Source organism: Myodes glareolus, chromosome 2 (assembly GCF_982192425.1).
Source record: "Myodes glareolus chromosome 2, mMyoGla1.1, whole genome shotgun sequence".
Classification (NCBI taxonomy): domain Eukaryota; kingdom Metazoa; phylum Chordata; class Mammalia; order Rodentia; family Cricetidae; genus Myodes; species Myodes glareolus.
This window is the reverse complement of record NC_142027.1, coordinates 75883915-75904447: the sequence shown is the minus strand read 5'-3', so window position 1 is coordinate 75904447 and position 20533 is coordinate 75883915. Positions and strand designations below refer to the sequence as shown.

Here is a 20533-nt window from a genome sequence, read left to right as displayed (position 1 = left end):
GGGTGGCCTTGCCTAGTATTATTACAAGGAGAGGAGCTTAGTCCTACCTCAACTTGATATGCCATGATTTGCCGATACCCATGAGAGGCCTGGCTCTTTCTGAACAGAAACAGGGGAGGAATGGATGGAGGGTGAGGGTGCAAAGAAGAGGTGGGAGAGAGAACGGAGGAAAAGGAGGGAGGGAAAGGAAAAATAAATAAGTAGGGAGAAAGTCAGCTGTGCTTTGGCATTTATCTCTCTGCTTCCTGACTATCGATGCAATATGACCAGCCCCTTCAGGCACCTGTCGCTACATTCCCTGTCACAATGGACCCTCAAATTCTAAGCCCAAACAAGCCCTTACTTCCCTAGGCTTCCTTTGTCAGGTATTTTTATCATGGTAAAGACAAAAATAGCTAATCTAATATCCAAACCACAGCATATGGTCACAAACATGCCCTAAAATACTGTTTGGCTGGACATCACTGATCCAAAACACTTTGATACATAAAACGAATGATCATTCCAGGGTTCATTTGAACACACTTCACTGCACAGCACAGGGACAATTGGGTGACTCTATAAGAGGTGCTCCAAACATTAGAGATGTATCATTTCACTTGGAAATGGGATGCAAATGATAGGAAGGAGCCCGTGGGACACTTGGGATCCTGCAACATGCCTTTGCCATAACGCAGAACATTGTAGTCTATTCTGCAATCAGAACATCTGTTTCTGGTCCACCTCTGCCCGGCGACTGCCAGAGGACACTTCTGCTGGCTGACCCCAGGCTAGCAAGCTGTAGTCATCAATTCCAGTGCCCAGATCCCATCTCCATCAGGTAGGCAGTGTCCCTTTGTAGATTCTGGTTTATGGTTTGCACCAGAGAAGAACATTCCAGATAGCAGTAGTGACTAGGTTCACTCTGGTTTGGTGTCCAGTGTGTTGGTTTTGAATAGGTCTTTAAGGAGTCGAGCTTGGAACAGAGGATTAAGGCAGAGAGAACAGAGGGTTAAACCAAGTTGTCTTTATCATTTCAACCACAGACCTGATTCTTAAAGAGAAATGTCTGCTCTTCTAAAGGCCTTGCAAAGAAGTGTTCAGTGGAGCGATGGTAATTCAGGAGGTGGGCACATCTGTACTTGTCGGTGCACTCCCACCCTCTCCACGTCTCTACAGCTTCTCATTAACCCACGGTGGACACCTTGTTCACAGAAACAGAGGGGACACAGGCCTTGCCTAAGAGTCTCTTTTCCTGGGGTGTGTGTTTTTCCCGTTCCTGGTGGGACGCTGCAGCAGAATGAGGTTTGGGGGCTGACAAGCCTGCATAGTCATCAGGTTTACAGCAGCAGGGGGTCAGAGGTTAAGTGGGAAATGTCCGTGTAAAGTGTCTATTTTCCTGAAATATCACCTTCCTCTGTGAAGAGGACACAGGAAGTGATCTAGTGCTCTTTGGCCCTTTTTATTTAAGGAGTTTCCCTCTTAATTTTCCAAGAGCATAACCTCCATTCGGAATTCCATAGACATTTTGTGGGATTGGGCTGGTGGCCAATTTTCTGGGAATGGGCCTGTAAGTGCATCTGTTGTGAGAGCAAAAGGAGGTCAGAGGATTCACCTCAGAGAGGCCGGAGCGCAGTTAGGATTTGGGCTGCCTCGTTAGCCTTTGGCCTGAGCATCTGAATCACGGAAATGAATTCGACTTCGGTGGCATCCACACGTTTCATCTTTGGAAAATGCAGTACTAGCATCCCACGCCTCTTGCGAGCTTCTGAAGCAGCCTACTTTTTTCTTGCACATTGCTTGTCAGAAAGGAAGCTACTTTGACCTGAGAGCCTAAAATCCTGCCCCACAGTTAGTTAATTCATATTTCCGCTGCATTCCCAGTTTGTCCAGGTTGCGTAACTTCTCAGTATGTTACCTGTGAATCGTCCCCCTCCTGCCCGATGTAAGAACATTGCTGTAAAGCTAGGCTGAGTGGATGGTAGGTGAGACAAACAGGGAAGTCTTGGGGGTAGGTCAGCAGGTGCCTGTGTGCCATGGTGGCCAGGAAGATTTGCTATGGACTGGGAGTAGAAGCTCCCAACGCATGTCCACAGACAATGGTAAAAGGCAAAGGGATGTTCATTCTCAGCTAATTGCCTCTGATCATCCTGCTGCTTCAGGTCCTTAAAGGAGTGGTGGCTTCAAGTATAGGAGCTCCATGTCACTTTACCTTGGGGCCCATGGAAATTATACTACCTTAACCTAGGTAAAGCAGCACCAAGTATCTCTGACGCCTTGAGAGCAAATCCGTGAATGGTGTCTGCGCTCTTGACACCTTATATTCGCTTGAGCTTGAGATGGCAGCTTGAGGATTTGGCCTCAGTCTGTTGCCAGGGTCAGTACAACTGTGTGGAACCAAGTGAAATATGTCCGATGACACCCGGGACAGTACTGTCTGTCGGGGCAGAAGTGAGTCATCCCTGTCGGCTTCTCTGATAGTGGCTGATGGATGAAAAATGAGAACTGGACAAAGATAAGTAAAAGACCATTGAGGGACAGAAATCATGGGCCCAGACTTAAGATGGGGCTGTGTGATATGTGTCAAACAGGGGACTTGTTTTGAACAATAACTGTTAGGATTATTAATGAGTACAATGCTTGTTTAGTATCTAGCACTTAGCAATTATTCACAGGTACTACATAAAATTTTTATTTATTGACATGGTACAAGAGCCTAAGTTTGTTTATAGAACTGAAAAAAAGACATATATTAAATTTGTTGATTGTTTCATCTAAAACTATAAGACATTTTATTTACTTTGCCCTGTAAAATGTTTGAATGTATTGCTCATGTATATTTGCATGTAATATCTATTATCCACTTTTTAGATTTTCAATATAGCTGTATGTTCTGAAGTCGTTATATGCTATGGTACGGAAGGCAGTAGCCCTTTGATGGCTGTTTGGGTGATGTGTGAGAGCCAGAGGAGAAATGTTAGAACTCTGTGTCTGGGCACCGTGAGGATGGTGGACCTCTGCCTATCCCCACTCACCTCTCCAGTGTGTCCAGAGTCACCTCTGTGCATGCTCTCAGGGAGTTCTCTTACCCTCCCTTTTATTTCCCACATCAGATTCAACGTAGCCATCATACGAGAGCTTAGCATTTATGAATGGTGCCCATAGCCATGTGATTTAGCCTTTCCATGCCTGATTTCCTTCTGTAAAGTAAGGATAATGGCACCATCCCTGTTCACTTAAAAAAAAAAAATCTCAACTGCCAACAGAATGTGGACGATTTGGAAGCTGTAGATCCACTCAAATGCATGCAAAGTATAGCTGATTGCCTCTCTTAGAGGTCGCGGAGGATCTGTTGGTCCCCTCTGTCGCCTGCTGCCTCCTTCCCTACGGCTGCTGTGCTTCTGCTCCTATCCAGTTCCTCTCGTGTCTGACCACGTCAGTACTTAAACCTCATCTAATGCTCTGGGTTTTTATCTTTTTGTCCTCTAACCGATGTCCCGGATCAGGGCTCGAGCACTGCAGTGTGTCACGGTTCACTCTCAGGGCTTCTAGAGGGAACAAAGATAGGGTTTTCCCTCCCGTGTTTTCTTTTGTCAGTTCTTTCAGGCTTTCCCGCCTAAATGGATAAGGCCTCAGTTTCAGTTCTCCCACTGCATGACCCCAAGTGAACCATGTCCTGTATCATCAGTGTTTCGTGACTGTGAGGAAATACTCAAAACAGGACACTTGTGAAGAAAAGAGGCGAGGCATAAATGTCCATTGCCCCAGTCTCACCAGCCTAGAGATCAAGTTCCACAGCATGGACCTTAGAGGGACACTCAAGCCACATCCAGAGGACAGCAACCCCAGTGCCATTGCCTTAGGTTTTTTCCCCTGGTTGTTTCTGGTCTTCCACTGGCAAGTACCAGGACAAGCTGGTGTGTTTTAGCCAGGTTTGACACATGTATATAGTTCCAGTATTCAAGGCATTGAGGTAGGTGGACAAACCAGGGTACTTAGCGAGATCCTGTCTCAAAAAACTAAAATAACTCAAAATAAGATTACACGTATGGTTTTTAAAACCATTTGGACTGAACCACTTTCGGCAAAGCTCCAACAATGTCTATTGCAGTAGCTCTTAACCTATAGTCAAATATCAGATATCCTGCATATCAGATATTTATATTGCGGTTCATAATAGTAGCAAATAGTTACAGTTATGAAGTAGCAATGAAAATAAAGGTTGGAGTCACTGCAACGTGAGGAATTGTATAAAGGGATGCAGTGTTAGGAAGGTTGAGAACCACTGGCCTAGTGTCTTGCATATGGGTTCTGTGATCCCTTCTTGGGGAATCATAGAAATGTAGAGAACTATAAAACAGCACATTATACATGTTTAACTAGCCACGTTATAAATTTATGCCGCCTGTGCCCCCACGGGAGCTCTTGTCAATGGTTTTCACATCATGTACTCTGCTTCGCATGAGAAGGTACAGCTATGGCAACCTCATAGGGTTGGTAACTGGCGACAGGCATACACTGGGTTCTCTGGCATTTAATCATTAAACCTGGCATTTGTCAAATTTAACCAGCAAGTATGGCAAAGGCAGAGCCCCTCATAGAACACACAGAATCTAGGAAAGCAAGCAGAGACCTCACACGGGTGCTCACACTAAAGATTCATCTCTCCGGAGAGCAACCAAGTAAGCAAACATTAGTAAAGCCGGCACTCCCTTGTGAAGCTATGGTGGGCTTCTAGACTTTGTATTGCATTCATAAGATCTTATTTTCCACGGAATCCATGGCTTTGCCCTCAATCTCTATCTGCCTCATGATTTTTTGCTCTGTAACAACTGCTTGGGACTGAAGGCTCAGAGACAAAACTGAACCTTACTCCTATTGACGCAATGAGTGGCAATGCTGAAGGAGGAAGACGGCGTCGTCAGCTTTAGTATAATGGCTCTTTCCTTGGTGTCAAACTCAAGCCTGCACATGCCAAATGATAGCTACTGTTCTCCCTCCCTGCTGCAAAAACAGTGACCACACTAAACAGCATTTCATTTGAGAAAAGAACAGGAGATCAAACCGTTCGGTTTTCATGAGCAGCTGGAATCCTTCTGAAACACTGGTTCCCAAGAGGCCCAAGCTCGACTATCTTTACTGTCAAGCAATTCACCCCGTGCCCTCTCCCGTCCCAGATAAATTCAACGTTGGCATCTCTAAAATAGTTTGACTTTGCCCCTGTGCAATATTTGACTTACAGTTCCAACTCACTCATTTTAGTTGCATCCTCTGATGCCACACAGGAAAAAACGAAATCAACAAATCTGGCTCCTTCTTTTCATGGCAACTTTTTTTTTTTTTTTTTTTGATTTGAACATGGTAAACTATTTTAATTCTCTTTCTGTTGCCGTGGCAAAATGTTCCGGGAAAAAGCAACCGGGAGAGGAAAGGGTTTAATTTGGCTCACCCTTCCAGGCCACAGTCTGTGACTGAGAGCAGTCAGGGCAGGAACTCAAGCAGGAAATGAAACAGAAACCTTGGAAGAATAGTGCTTACTGGCGCAGTCTCTCTTTCTCCTCCCCTCCCCTCCCCACTCCTCTTCTCCTTTCCCCTCTCATTTCCGCTCCTCTCCTCCTCCCCCTACTCTCTTCTCCTCCCCTCCCCCACAGCTTCCTAGGGATGGCACCACCCACAGTGGGCTAGGCACGCTAATAATAATTAGAAGTTAAGAATATACCTCACAGACTCGCCTCGGGCTGGTCTGATCCAACTGGGACTCCTTCAGATAATTCTGGGCAGTGTCAAGTTAACAGGTGAAGCTAAGTAGAAGATAAATACTCTTTAAAGAAATTGTTTTTCAATTTTTCTACAGTTTATATTAACCTCCCATTCATCCTCCAATTATGCTATGGGATTAGATACACCTCCACGTACTTTAAACCATCAGGAATTAGAAAGATGGAATTCTGAAAGGCCACCCACCTTGGAGGTACCTTGGAAGGGATTCAGGACCAACCCTAGGAAGGCCAATTACTTCCTTGAATTTTCTCCAGCTTCCAAGTACTATGGAACCTGGCAAGCCCTCAGAGGATAACACTGATCAACTGCTATGAACTTTTACCAAGGCTGAAATTAAGCATCAGGATCTTTGAAGGGCTAACTGGCCCTGTGTTATTATACAAATAAAGCGCCAAGCCTACATAGAACGTTCACCCCTGTGGTTCTAGTGTCTTTGTTATGGGCAGTTACTTTTCAAGACACAAAAAGAGTGTGTGTGCGTGTGTGTGTGTGTGTGTGTGTGTGTATACACATATAGGATGTATATATCAATCCAACCACAAAACCTTTGATCTACAATGCTATCCTGCCTACAAATATGCCAGGGCAATGGTAGCATAAAACTTGTAGGAGTAACCAACCAATCTCTGATTCGACTTAAGACCCATTCCAGGAGATGGAGCCTTTAGCATAATTAATTAAAAACCCAGAGACAGAAACTGGGACTCAGTCTGAAGGTCAGAAAAGCAAAGCAGCCAGCCGCTGGCTCTTACCTCTACCTTAGTTCAAAAAAAGTGATCCTGCCTCCAGGAGTCGCAGAATGAGTCTGTGTGTGAGAGCTGACTCCTCCCATTTTATATTCCTCTCTAGTGCTGGGATTAAAGGCATGTACCACTATCTCCCAGATTTTATGGCAAACTAGTGTGGCTACTGGGATTAAAGGTGTGTGTCACCGCTGCCTGGTCTGTAAGGCTGATCAGTGCTGTTTTACTCTCTGAACTTCAGGTGAGCTTTATTTATTAAAATACAAATGAAATACCACTACAGGAGCCCATACCTAGCACTATTTGGGTGACCAAAAACCAGAGACTAGATAGCCCACAGATCTAGAGCAATACAAAATATTGTAGTATTTAGAAGAAGAAAAAAAAGCATTAATAAAACTCCTAAGGATATTTTGCTATTTCACTGTAATCTTAGATCAGTGCCTTATTCAGCCATCATCAGTGAGCTTCCTTCTGCAGGAGATGGGAACAAATACAGAGACCCACAGCCAGATGTTACCCAGAGAGAGAGAGAGAGAGAGAGGAAGAGACAGAGAAAAGGAGAGGGAGAGGGAGAGAGAGTGAGGGAGGAGAGAGAGAGAGAGAGAGAGGAAGAGACAGAGAAAAGGAGAGGGAGAGGGAGAGAGAGTGAGGGAGGAGAGAGAGAGAGAGAGAGAGACAGAGACAGAGAGAGAGAGAGAGAGAGAGAGAGAGAGAGAGAGAGAGAGAGAGCTTGGAACTCTAAACTCTAAATGGGATGTCATCTCAGAAAACACCATGGAAGAGGAGACAGAGTGAAGACCCGGAGGGGATGGAAGATACCAGGGGAACAAGGCCCTGTAAATCAAATGAGCAAAGCTCCTATGAGCTCATTGAGACTACAGCAGCAAGCACAAGACCTCCGTGGGTCTGCACCAGGTCCTCGGTATACATACTATAGCTTTCAGTTTAATGTTGTCCTAGGATTTCTGAGTGGGTAAGCGAGTGTGTCTCTGATTCTTATGCCCTCTCTTGGGCTCTTTTCCTTCCTTTGGTTTTCCTGTCTAACTTCAGTGGTTCTTATCTTGCTGAATTTTATTTTGTTATGTTAGGTTGTTATCTCTTAGAAGCCTGTTCTTTTCTAATGAGAGACAGCAAGGGAGTGGAATCCAGATGTGAAGGGAGGTGGGGAGGGCCTGCGAGGAGTAGAGGGAGGGGAAACTGCAGTCAGGACACACTATTGAGACAAGAATCTATTTTCAATCAAAGGGAAAAAATAAAATGCTGCTCTGGACTATGTACCTCAAAACAAACAAACAATCAAACAGAACACCAAGTCTCTACCCCTTCATAGAATTATAAATACACTGCTTTGCAAGATTTTAGAGGAAGAACAAATTTTATGCTTCTGAGTTGTCACTTGACTCTCGAGAGTCCTACTTCCGTTTTCTCTTCTGTCTTCCTTGTCACCCAGTTCCAGAGGATGATTTCATCCTTCTACATGTCTTCATTCAGCATGAAGTCAGCCTGGCATCCTTTCTCTCTGCTAACAAAGGCTCTAAGAGATATGGAATAGCAGATACATCAGATCTGGAGATCAGATGTTATTGACATAGTTGGCTGGTGCCCACCTTGCAGGAATCGCTCATACTACATCCTCTCCACAAACACCCCCTTCTCTGATTCCATCACTAAGTGCCGCTTCTTTTCACCTTCAGGGGAAATGAGAACTCTCTTCACGTGCACATAGAAATACCAGCATATGAAGAAACCATGGAATGTTACCTTGCAAAGTAACGTATCCCACACCAGCTGAACTCATATTTCAGAAGGATCCTTCCAACACATTCTGCTCTGCCTATGGTAATAGAAAAGAAAGAATTTCTGGTTAGTACAGCAAAGAAAGAAAAGAAGGAGGAAAAGGAAGGAAGGGAGGGAGGAGGGGAGGAAGAGAAGGAAGAAGGAAAAGAAGAGAAGTAATTGGTCCATACGCAGGAGGTTGTAAGACTGTACACTTTTGAAATATCAACTTCTTATTGTAAACAAAAATCCCTTCTGAAGCCGGCTGAGGGCAGAGTTCATTTTAGGTTTTTAAAAATCGGATTTAAAGTTCACGGATAAAGTAATGGGTTTCATTTTGCCACTTTCATGCATACCCTATTCTTGTCTGTCTCCCCCACCTGCCTTTTCACCAACTTCCTGTACACCCTTCTCCCCGCCCCCTATTGTGGTCTCTCTTCTCTCCAGACTACCATCCGGTCTGCTTTCATGCCGGAGTTCCTTTGAACTGACTCAGAGTTCAGTTGCAAATCCACATACTCCAGCTCCTAACAGCAAAGGAAACAGAAGATGGACAAGGATCAAACAGGGACCTCGACTCTCCACCCTGGTGCTAGAGACTCTAACATAGGAGGTTAGCTTCAAATTATTAAGGGGTCAGCCTTTCCTTGTCAGTCATGAGGGGCAGAATGGCACTGCTCTGACAAATGACAGGTAATAGGAGACAAACACAGCAAGAACACTTAACATTTCTGTGTGTCTGTGCTGTGGGAGTCTTTGGAAGTGAACACCAAATGCCGAGAAAAAAAACTCTCGTATACAGACTCAAAGAAGAATGGACAACCACGTCGGAACGTGACTGGACAAAAGACTTTGACAGAGTCGTCACAGACTGAAGGGGAAACTGGGCTTGGACTTGGTCAGACTCCTTTAGGTCGCTCTGTGTACCATTCCTTCTTTGCAGGTGCAGACAAGACACTTGTCACAGGAGGGGCTTCAGAGAGAAAGGAAACAGCAAGAACACGGCCTTTCTAGCTTCTGTGTCTTGCTTTGAAGGGAAGGGGTTCTAGTTTCCACGGTCCACCTTAGGGACAGACACCAGGTTTCTCTGAGTCACCTGGTGATGAAAGAAAGAGAAGAGACAGAAGACAAGAGAAAGTTAAAAACCTGCTTCTGAGGCTCCTAAAGAGTTCAGAATACTCAGCCTAGCAAGGTGCCCTTCTTTGGAGGTGCTGCCTTCTCAGCCTTGACATCCAGAACAAGTCGGTGTGGTGTCCCAGCTCCCGCCGTTCTTTCTGCCCTCTCAGGCAGCAAGCGTCTTATGGCAATATATTCAGGAGACAATTTTTTTTTTAAATCTTTCCCCCACTTACTGCTTTAGAAACAGAACCCACGGTCTAATTGAGAATCCTTTCTGGCTAATTACTCCATTCCCAAATTTTTTTTAAAGCAGCGGAGTTGCTGTGGAATTATGTGCTGTATAATTTCATCATTTAGCAATATGTAAATCGGTAGAAGAAAGGAAGAAGGAAGGAGCCCCGGCAGAAGAGCAGGCGCTGCTGCGAATTTCTATGTGGTAGGATGGCTGAGGAGGTGTGTGCAGACCAGGGAAAGCCCGAGTCTCTGGAGAGCTGGGCTTGAGTTTCAGTCTCCACTCACACATTCCTCTGCATGTGGGCATCTCTTGGGCTCCTAACTTCTCGTCTGCCAAAATTTTACCCAAAATTTTTCTTCAGCTCCTTGTTGAAAGTGGAGTCTTCTTGAAAGAACAAAGGAGAGCCTGGTTTGTCTCCCTCATGGGTTGTTCACACAATATGAGGCCATAGGATGACCCTGGATACTTTTAAGAAACTGGGAAGCATGGATTTTCCATAAAATGCCTTGGAATCTAAGGGAGAAAATAATAGTTACTAGTTATATCAAAATGAAACAAACAAGCAAACAAAAAACCCAAACAAACCAAAAACCCAAGCACAACACAGACTTTTCCTTGCCTTATGGATAAAGAAGTTTGCTTTATGGAGTACAAATAAAACATTGCTTTAATATCCCTGTGTCTACCATACACAAAGTCACTTTTGACTTTTCTTGCTGTCTGGCCTGTTCTACAGATGACAGAGAGGTAGGATGGGGGCTCATTTTCTCTATGAGTTTAGAGAAACTCTCCTGCACCATGCATTCCCGGGTGCTGTTTACATCTGGGGTTCACAAGGTAGGTCCTTCATGGATGTTGTTCTCAGCTTGGCTCTACAGACTCCCGGTAATCTCGTGGGGGTGAGCCTGAGTTGAGGAGGTGACAGAAATGAGCCCCTTCAAATGGGCAGAGGGAAGATTGCTCTCCTGGTCTCATACAACTCGCACAGAAGTGACACTACCCACAATGGGGTGGGCAATCTAGAAAAGGCCTCACAGACATGTCTAAAGTCCAGTCTTATGAATGAATGTTCTCAACTGAGGTTCCTTTGTCCCAACTCTAACATCAAATTGACCAAAAAACAAGCACAGTGGGTTATTAAACACACACACACACACACACACACACACACACACACACACACACACACACGAAGTTTGTAGGGGGAATGTTGGGAGTAGATGTGATCATATTTCATTGTATACCTACATTAAATTTTCATGAATAAGGAGAAAGTAATTAAATGATCCAGCTCACCCATTTTCATCGGCCAGGATCACAGCAGAAAATAAGTCTCACCAACCATGTCTCATCGAGGGCAAGACTTTGTCATACTTGTGTACAGCATGCACGAGAGTCTTTGGGAAAGAATGCACTTCGATATCGCTGGACCTGGAGCTGGGCATTGGCTCTGCCAAGCACAGTCATGTGACTCACCTCCAAAAGAGGGGTAATAATAGTCACCTCCATGGACTGTCACAAATAAAAGGCTATGGGTCTTTGACTAAGAATGCGACCAGACAGACAGAGTCCCCACGCTGTGCCTACGTTGTGATGGGAGAACCAAGAAGCAAGCATAGAAACAAACCTGTAGATTCATGTTCTCCACGGGTGTAGCAAATCATGCGGGTTGGCGTGGTGCTTTGAAAGATTTGATGGTGATGTAAGACCTCTCTGAGCAGGTGGCGCTAGCTGAAGCTGGAAGGAAGATAATGAGAGCCATGGGGAAAGGGTCTCTGAGACAATCAGACACTCCTTGATGCCTGGTAACGGGGCCTAGAGTCTTCCCCTGCAGGACCCGCTGAACCAAGTTGCTTTTCTCCTGAAGCCAGGACTCACATGTCTGTTCAGTCAACCCAGATTTCCTTGCTTAGGCTCAGATTTTCTTTTCTTAGCAGTCTAGGGGAGTTTCTCCACGTCTAACCTGGGCCAAAGACAACTTGTCAGCAAGCTCTCATGGCCCATTTTTCGGTATTTGTTCAGAACAATCATATCCCAAGACTGATTATTCTAAGTGTCCATACTGGAAGTTACACAGTACCTCCCCTGACTTCAACAGTGACTGGGTTTGACTACTCAAAAAGTATCCGGGGGAGACCCTTGGTGAGGTCAGTAATAGCTAATGTGCACTCTTGAGAATGTCCCACAAAGTCTGTTTGTTAAGATGTAGGGAAAGGACCCATAGACAGCTTTTAAGTACTCATCAAGTATCTTTTTTGCGTCATCACGAATATATGGGAGAATGACAGTATATAGCCAGGTGAATGATGCTACTGGGATCACAGAAATCAATCATATGGAATCTGTGCTGTCAGGAAATTCCGGGTGTGATGAGGACAGGACTTTAAATATGCATGTGATTATAATGCAAATAAGCATATGATTATAATGCAAATAATCGTCACTACAGGCAGAGACTCACAGAAGAAATAAGGCAATAGAAGGAAAGAATGCTATTTTCGTGAAGGTGAATCTTGGGAGACTTTCAGATGGATAGCATTTGTCTAAATCTTGACAGGTTCAGATATCCACTCTAAAGATATCTTATATTCTGTTAACATTCCAGTAAATATTTCCTTTGCCCCTTTAGCTAGCAAATTCTAAGTGGAAGGAAATGTGGTTGAGGCAGGGATGTCGCAGAGTCCGCATGCATTCACATGCAGGGACATGTCTCTGTCTCTAACAAATTCTTCTGTGCCTCTCTCCATAGGCCTCAGTCCTGCACAAGCTGTCTCTGGGCACAAGGACACAGATGGCACTGCTGGGGATTTCTTTGAAGATAGCACCCACAATGGCACCCTTGATCTACACAAGGAAATGTCATGTTTGGGGGTCTGGTTCTCTTGTCAAACTCGGCTCAGACCTAACAGCCAGAACTTTGGCCAAAGGATGATATTTGTTCTCAGCAACTCATCTAAGAGATGCTGTGAGCCATAACCCTTAAATCAAAACAAAACAAAACAAAACAAACCAACAAAAAACAAAACAGGAGACGGCCAGATGAAGGCTCTGATCTCTTCAGGTTCATCTTCAGGTTCATCGAGATGTTGGTCCTTTAGGATCTAAAACTCCACCTTCTTATTGGCATTTCCCTCTCAATACCCATCCCCCACCCCAGCCCTGCTCTGCTGCTTGGGCCCAGCAGATGTGCTAAGTTTATTTCATTCACTTTCTTCCCCCAGATCCGCTCCTTTTCCCATGCAAGTTTTAACTAATTGTTTATCCAATTAGCAACTGAAGCTAGGGCACCAAATCACGCTATTCCTTTTGCATATCTGGTTTCTCACTCCTTTTCCTGCTTTCTCACCATCTACAGGCAATGACTTGCCAGAGCCTGACACACTCATAGCTTCAGTGTGTAAATCTTTCCCACATTTGTTGTCCCATTGCTAGGGTTGTCACGGGCTATTACGCAACTTCCAGATAGCCATCTTGCCCTACCTGCTTCTCTTGGACATTGTCTTCGCTGTTGCTGGAATGACTTTTCAGAAAGATGAAATATTCCCATAACATTGCTTCTGTACAGAGAACATTTCTTAGTCACTCTTCTACTGCTGTGACAAAAACCCCATGGCCAAGGCATCTTATAAAAGAAAGCATTTAATTTGGGGCTTATGGTTTCAGAGGGTTAGAGTCCATGACAGCGGACAGGCTGGAAGGCCTAGTGCTGGAGCAGTAGCTGAGAATTTGTATCTTGAGACTGTGAACTATGTGGGATTTTGAAACCTCAAAGCCTGCTCCAGTGATACACCTTCTAATCCTTCTAATCCTCAAAAACACTTCCACCACTGTGACCAAGCATTCAAATGTACAAGCCTATGGAGACCATTCTCATTCAAAGGGCCACAGGATACAAATGGTTTCAGAGGGCACTCACGGTCTTCCTCACTGTTGCCTGGATACAATCCCCACACGTTTTGTATTTTCTTCACATTTCAGGATCTGTTCCCTCTGTTCAACTGCCCAACCAAATCTTACCGATCCTTCAAGGTAGTACAAGTGTCACACTCTTTGTGACAACCTTCTTGATCCCAAGTCTTGCACTGGAATTCTCAGCTTCCTTCCAAGTAAAACATTCCCTCCAGAGGAGAGGGGAGAGGCTACTGAGCCTCAGCATATGAACTTCATACATCTGAGAAAGACAAAATATGCAAGATTCACAAGACCCCAGAGAGGTTATACAGGCAGTAACAAATGTGGGGTGTCAAGACTCTCTAGAACCACTCCAGCCGCTAGAAAGGAGATCCTTGGCTTTGTTGAGTTGCCTTAAAACCCTGCAGAGATCTCCAGGGCTGCGACTTTAGTGAGGTTCTGGTATCGGGATGCGCTTCTCGTGAATGCAGCTGCTTTTGAGTCATTCCTGGTTCTACAAATAACCCCTCACCAATACTCCTGTAAGTAGTCCCGACAAACTCATTGATTCATCAAGTCAGACTTTGGTGTAATTGTTACTTTAGTTTGTCTTGGGTTCCTTTTCTGTGATGAGTGGGGCTCTGTGTGTGTGTGTGTGTGTGTGTGTGTGTGTGTTCCCAGGAAAAGTCTCTCACAACTGCCTCTATTGGGCTTTCCAAGCCACTAATTGTTCTTTTAAGTGGTAAATAGAATAATGACACCCGCTATCACAAGCATCATCATCCCCTGAAACCTTGAATACGTGATTTATACCTAGAAAAAGATCTGCAGGTGTAATTAGGTTAAGGATCTGCAAATGAGGAAATTACTTTGCATTACTAGATAGGCCCAGTGCAATCACAAATGTCCTTACAGGTAGAAGGCAGAAGGTCAGAGGGGGATGCTTTGCCTCTGTTTTTGAAGATGGGACAAGGTGATAGGAGTCAGAGAAGGTGGGTGGCCCCAGAAGATGAGAGAAGTAAGCAGAATATACCCTTCTGGCGTCTCTGGAAGGAGGAAGCCATGCCACCCTCCAGAACAATATGGTAGCCGTTTGGTGTTGCTTTAAGTTGGGTAGTAGCTTGTTTACGCTTTAATAGCCAACTAATATACTCGAGTTGTATTTGCTTATTTGTATTTTATTATATTGTTCTTTAAACAATAAACACCTCTAGAATGAGGTTGATCGATCAGATTGATGGCCATGCCCACTGGGTACCTGCCCCAAGGATCTGCACATGGAGATTCTTAATATGCCTTTCAGTGTAAAGCAAATGGCATACTTGGGATATTTGAGTTGGAACAAAATCAGACCTTCCATAACTAGATTGAAATGGTAGTGCCTGCAAACCCAGGCTGGCTGACACACATTATGGGCATCTTTCAGCTGGTTGTCTTTCCATGGGCAGTGCTGCCAGACCCAGGCCTCAGCAGTGGTGAGAAATTCATTAAGCAGCATCTTAAAGTGATGATGTTTTGGGGCTTGTTATTTTACCTCATTGATACTCTGTATTTTTTTTTGTTCTTTAATTTTCCACAGAAATATATGTGAGTATCCTGGTCAGAAAAAATGAAGACCATGGTCTTAACTGGTTATCTCAACTATGAGCTACCTTCAGTGAGTCTCCTGTCTTTCATCAGTTATGTCTTCTCAATACATTCACTCATTCCCCCAACACACACACACACACACACACACACACACACACACACACACACACACAAATGCACATGCACGCACACACACAAATTCAACAACTATCAAGACTTTTCTATGGCTTGAATAAGGAATCAGAGAAGAAACAGGTAATGTATTGGACATCAAAGCGTATGCATCAGAAAAAGGAGAGAAGGTAGACAAGGTGGAGGGGTAACTATGACCTTAGATCTTGCCTCAGTCATCTTTTCTGTTATTATGACAAATGCCACTTAAAGGAGAAAGGGCTCATTCTGGCTCATAGTTCAAGGGTATAGTCCCTTGTGGTGGGAAAGTCAAGTGAGTCAGAACTTGAAGCAGCTCGTCATATCCACCCACAACCAGAAAACAAAACAAATGAATGCCTGCTGACGCTCAGTTCTCTTTTTCTGTCTATAATACAGTCCAGGATCTCAGGGCAGGGCATTGTACCCCTTCTGTGGTATTATCAAATTCATGAGGATCTGCATGTGTAATGTTTCAATCTAGCTCTGAGACCTCACTCAGATACCCACAAACAAGATGTTTGCTTTAAATTCAATTTAGTGGGTCAATCTTCCCAGGCTGGAGAGATGGCTCAGAGGTTAAGAGCACTGCCTGCTCTTCCAAAGGTCCTGAATTCAATTCCCAGCAATCACAAGGTGTCTCATAACCCTCTGTAATGAGATCTGGTACCCTCTTGAGGAAGAGACCTGGTCAGTCATCTTCATCAAATTAGACCATGAAACCCAATATGGAATATGGGTGAGTCTTCCCACCTCATTTAATATAATATAATCAAGATAATCCAAAATAACTAATAAACAAATAATTTAAAAAGTTAATCCTTCAACAGTTGTGTCCAGGAGGCCCATCATTTAGATGATTCTAGATTCTGTTTTGTTGACAATACCAACCCTCAGAGATCTATGCTAAGCTGTACATTTCAGAAGTATGTATCTTCTTCTTCATCATTTCTGTAACTTCTATTGCATAGGCAAGACTGAGGTAACTATGAATGCTGTTTGCTTTATATGCAAGGCCCAGGCTTTCTCCCCTTGAGGTGCTACACTCAACCCGTACAAATGTACTGGTGGGGTTCGGGCTTCCCATACAACAGTGTGACTTTTCAGTGTAATGGTCTAGATCAGTGCTTCTCAACCTGTGGGTCACGACCCCGCCGGGGTCACATATCAGATATTTGCATTATAATTTATAAGAGTAGCAAAATCATAGTTATGATGTAGCAATGGGATAATTTTATGATTGCAGGTCACCACACCATGATAGCCTATATCAAAGGAAAGGTTGAGGAGCATCGGTCTAGCTAGACAAACACAAGGTCACCCTTCCAGAGGAAGCCAGCATCCCTTCTCATTGGCACTTAGTGGGTCCAAATCATTAAACTCTCTTCACCACAAATCATGGCTGCTCTGTTGCTAATTCACTGTATGATTTAGCACATGCCCGCCCAGTCTCTTCTGATTCCTGCCTACCTCCTAGGAGTATTGTGGAAACAAACGTGATAATAATGTATGGGGATGCTGCAGACTAAAAGCTATTTTTATGTGCTGCCCTTAAAGTAATAATAGTTATTTTAATATAATATTTACATGAATAATTATTGCTGTTTTTCTTATTGCCTTCTCACTATTATTAACATGGGAACGTTGTTATTTGCTTCCAAGAACGAGGCAGCTGTCATTTGTCAAGTGATTTACTTGCCACAATATAAAAAAAACCAGGCTCCATCAGGATGCACTCAAAGCCCTCTCCTATAAACAGTACATCTTTCCCATCAGGACCGTGATAGCAGATTTTATCTACTGTGAAAGTGCTCACTGGAGCACAGAAGGGATGACTCGTTCTGAGCCTTCTGCAGGAATGGTCTTATCGCTCTCACATAGGTGGAGAGGATCTGCCTCTGTGCAGTAGGCGACCAGGTCCTACCAGGATCAGCTGTTGGATCCCATGCTATTCAATCTGTAGACCTTTTTAGAATTCACTGTCGGTCATACACGGTTATGTCTCCATCCTTTCGACATGGCCGGTCTAACTAAACATATTTACCTTCTCAGGCTCCGAGGAAGTAGATTGTGACTTTCAAAAGTCCGACTTCTTTCTCCTGTTGTTAGTTCCTCAAAGTACTTTTGCTCCTACTTAATTGCAAGTCCCGAGTTGGCCTCCTTAATGACTCCCATCTCCCCTGTTGATGAACTACAATCAACAACGGCTCGGTGTTATTTGTAAATGCTGCAGCCTAGCAACGGGGTTTCTCTGTTAGTCATGATTAGTTCAGAAGATGACCTGACCCTGCATTATTGCTTCCAGGATGAACAGCTACTGCCAGGCTCAGTGGATGACTGCTTCTGGAATGGGCAACACAACCTGGAGATGAGGGTCTCAGCCCTGCCACTTATTGCCCGTGTGGCGATTTATTTCTCTTTTCTCTGCAAAATGGGCGTATACAAATTGCTTTGCAGCATATGTATCATATGTGTTGGTAACTAGGGAGTTCTGTACCAAGATTAGGTCATGGTAGAAGATTCTACTAGGAGATTTTAGGGCTTGAAACAAGGAAGGTATATTTTCATTATTTTTTATTAGTCAACCCTACTAATGACAGAGGAGGGGGCTGGGTGGCAGTGGAGTTGTGAGAACGGTTGGGGCAGACGATGCATGGGAAGTTAGGGGAGCTTGTCCTTGTCAGTATCACTTGCTCAGAGTTCCGACCACCCAAGCGGTCTCCTTTCCAGGCCGTTCCTAGCCTCTGTCTTATTAGCTGCTAAACGCTCTGCCGCTAAAGCAAGACTAAGCAAAGCACATTTTTAAAACATGCCAGAGCGATTAGACCGGATGATTTCTACTGTCCCCTGTTACATAATGGAATGATTTCAGTTTAAAAAGCTAGAGAAATTAATAGTTGCTGGGGGAAAATGACATTCTAAAGTCAAGCCACCGTGGCTTCATAGATAAGGGATGGTTTGAGAAGGAATCTAAATCGGCCAGCTCATGATACAGCGGTGCAGTGGCAGCTTCACACCCTACGCATACCGAAAGGCAGATGACTGGTCAGGAAATCTGACAGTGAGCTCTGTGCCTAACCCAGGACAAGACTGGGCCTTAACCTACTCCTTACCAAGCCAAAAGGTGTGTACTCAAAGTTTCTTTTTCTTTTCTTTCTTTCTGGTTTTGTTTTTTTTTTTTTTTTTTAAAGCAGTTTCCACTTCACAGCCCTGGAATCTAACTCTAACAAGCCCTGGGCCCAAAGAATCGGGCCGGCCTCCCTGTGCGCTGAGAAGTGCCTGGTTGGAGCAGATGGAGCGTGTCTATCATGGCGGCTGCAGAACCAGTCTGGTCACTTCAGATGTCTCTCCAATTAACACTCATGGAGGCGGCCAACTGCTCGAGCAGCAGAATGTGATGGTGGGGAAGATGGTGGGAAGGCCTGGGCCCGATGCCACACCTATTATCTAAGCCTCCCGCCTGAGAAGGGGAGGAGTGGGAGGGGCCAGCCAGACTTCACAGAATGTGGGAGGTGGGAGGAGGGACGGGTAAAAGTGGGAGGTGAGATGCCTGCTCAGATTTCTTTAGCTGCCGAGTCCTAGAAAGTTAGAGATGAGCAAGCTCATTCAGGAACAGCCCTTACTACACACTTTGATTTCATTTCCTCTTCTTCTTGAGGTTGTGCTGGGCACAGGGTGCTGTCCCCTCTTGCTTCTGGCCTCTCCAAGGATCTCTCTGCCTTCTAGTCTGCTATTTTTTCTTTTTCAAAATCATGTCCTCCAAGGCAGCCAGAGTGAGATTTCTAAAATACAAACATGGTTGCTTACACGATTCCCAGTAGTAGCTCCTCATTGCTTTCCCTGGGGCAGGGGGGAATGTAAACCCCATAAGCCAGCGGTTTTCAACTCTTGGGTTGAAATCCCTTTGGGGTGGTCAAACTACCTTTTGACAGAGGTGACCTAAGACCATCGCAAAACACAGATATTTGCATTCCAGTTCATAACAGTAGCAAACTCGCAATTATGAAATGGCAGCAGAAATAATTCTGTGGCTGGGGGTCATCGCAGCATGAGGAACTGTATTAAAGGGTCGCAGCATTAGGGAGGATGAAAATCACTGTCACAGCTTAGCATGCAAGTTTCTGGGGAATCCCACTTCTTGCCCCTTCCATCATCCCACAGTGTCTAGTCATCAGGGGAAAACTTTCTGAAATTCCCCCAATCCTCTCCTTTGCATATTCCTTCCTCTGTGTTCTTTTTCCACTTTGTCAAAGAAGCTGATAGCCTTTAAATCCCAGTTGAGGTGGGACCTCTCCTGGGAGCCATTCCTAGACCTGCCCTCCAAGGTCTGTGCTCCACGACCAGATCTACCCATACCTGCTGGATAACTGTGCTGAGAGTTTTCACCTTCTAAGTTGATCCCCACGTACCTCACCTTCTCTGTTTCATCACCTGAGATTTCAGGGAATGGGGCATTGTTCTGCTGCCAGAAGCAAGACTGGCTTTGACAATGGATTTTTTTTTGTTTGTTTATTTGTTTAAGACAGGTTTTCTTTGTGTAGTTCTGGCTCTCCTAGAACTCACTCTGTTAGATCAGGCTGGCTTTGAACTCAGAGATCTGTCTGCCTCTCCGTTCCAAGGACTGGGGTTAAAGGTGTGTGCCGCCACTACAGAGAGACAATGGATGTTTTAGTGACCTCCAGAATCATTTTCTACTGGGAAATGGAAATTCCATGTTTCCTTCACCTTGGTCACCCAGGCAATGGCGGTGCATTCCTTTAATCCCAGCACTTGGGCAGCAGATACAGGCAGATCTCTGTGAGTTTGAGGCCAGCCTGGTCTACAAAAGCTAGTTCCAGGGTAGACTCCAAAGCTACAGAGAAACCCTGCCTCGAAAAATCAAAAACCAAAAACCAAAACCAAAATGAACAACAGCAACAACAACAAAATGAAACAAACAAACAAACAAACCCCAAGACCTTGGTCAAGAAAAATCCTTAATACAAACTGGCTGATTAGATCCTGGAGTCACAGACAGCTGTGAATCGTCATATGGGTACCGGGAATTGAACCTAGGTTCTCTGGAAAAACAGTCAGTACTCATAAACGCTGAGCCATCTCTCCAGGCCTGAACTGCCTGATTGGAGGAGTCCTTTTCTTCAAATCAGCCAATAAGAAGGAAGTGATTCCTGGAGACCACATAGCCGGAGAGTCTAGGCTGGGACACCCTTGACGCCCATAGCAACACTCCCACACGACGGTAGCTTCAGCCAACTCCTTCCCTGTG

The 20533-nt window shown here is 44.7% G+C and overlaps 1 long non-coding RNA gene across 1 annotated transcript; it reads right to left on the bottom strand.

Annotated features, from left to right (window-relative positions):
• Positions 1–7722: 7722 nt before the first annotated feature.
• Positions 7723–8603, bottom strand: LOC125412953 (uncharacterized). The gene is made up of 2 exons (XR_015735203.1): positions 8268–8603; positions 7723–8040 (listed from the first exon to the last, which is right to left on the bottom strand). It is a non-coding gene; the product is annotated as an uncharacterized LOC125412953 (long non-coding RNA).
• Between the last annotated feature and the right edge of the window lie 11930 nt (positions 8604–20533).